Genomic DNA, 823 nt, shown 5'->3' with positions numbered 1-823 from the left:
TGGTACGATAATTGTTTGTGTAATCGTTACTTGGCGTTTCAAAACAAATTCCGGATAACCGTTTAGCCGTTAAGTGATGGAGCTATGGTTTCTCAAATAGTTTGGCTTGACGTGAGGGATGTGTTTACCCAGATAGCCAAGGATGTTGTAGGTCAAGGATTAGACCATGGTACTTTAACATTTAAGATCATGTTAGTTTACGATCGTCCTTAAAGGGGATGGCAAATATTGGTTTGGACCTTTAGTGGAAGGCGTAATTGACCGAGGGCCAAAGAAAGAGCGCTTGTCGAGATTGATAGGCCAAGTTTGCCGGAGTTATCCATGCTAATACGGCCGATAGTCATAAAAAATGATTCTCTGCTTTAGGTTTCAGTTATACGATGAATGTTTCGTATAATGTTACCTATAGTCTTATGAAAATTCATTCGTTTTTGTCTGAGGAAGACGTAGCCTAAGAGGTTTGATTCAGAACCAGTGTGGAGTCAGTTACGGGACGATTGCCTACTCGGATGTGACCGAGGGGAACGAAACGCAGAAGCCAGTGAGCCGCATGGCTAAAATATGAGATCTATTAAATCGTAATGCGAAGAGATCTCTCTTTAGATTGATCATCCAAAGTCAGATTTTACCGCTTTGTATTTGCTATACTCCGCTCTAGGTTTCAGTTATACAACGAATATTTCGTATAATGTGACTTATAGTCTTATCAAAATTGAATCTTTTTTGCCTGAGGAAGACGAAGCCCAAGAGGTTTGCTACATAACCAGTGTGGAGTCAGTGGCGGGACGACTGCCTTCTCGGATGTGACCGAGGGAAAAGAAAA

The sequence above is a fragment of the Brassica oleracea genome, chromosome C4 (genome assembly GCF_000695525.1).
Source record: "Brassica oleracea var. oleracea cultivar TO1000 chromosome C4, BOL, whole genome shotgun sequence".
Classification (NCBI taxonomy): Eukaryota; Viridiplantae; Streptophyta; class Magnoliopsida; order Brassicales; family Brassicaceae; genus Brassica; species Brassica oleracea.
Note: the sequence above shows the minus strand (reverse complement) of the source record.